The sequence below is a fragment of the Brassica oleracea genome, chromosome C8 (assembly GCF_000695525.1).
Source record: "Brassica oleracea var. oleracea cultivar TO1000 chromosome C8, BOL, whole genome shotgun sequence".
In the NCBI taxonomy this organism is placed as follows: Eukaryota; Viridiplantae; Streptophyta; class Magnoliopsida; order Brassicales; family Brassicaceae; genus Brassica; species Brassica oleracea.
Window position 1 is genome coordinate 11,782,260 of NC_027755.1, and position 353 is coordinate 11,782,612.

The window sequence follows — 353 nt, forward strand, 5'->3', positions numbered from 1 at the left end:
TGTAATGGCCCGACGATATCCATGGACCATCGCATGAAGGGATACGGAGACGAGATGGACGAGAGGACTTCTGCGGGTTGATGGATTGTCGGAGCGTGCCTTTGGCATTTTTTGCACTTCCGTGCGAACTTCTCGCACTCTTTGATCATAGTTGGCCAGTAATAACCATGGCGTTTTATTTTTACGGCGAGAGATCTTCCGCCGGAGTGGTTTCCACATGATCCGGAATGAACCTCCTCCATTACTCTTATTGCTTTTTCGCCTTCGGCGCAGGTCATGAGTGGGCCGGAGAATCTCCATTTGTAGATTTCTCCTTCTACCGTTACATATCGCGCGGCCTGGGTCTTGATTTT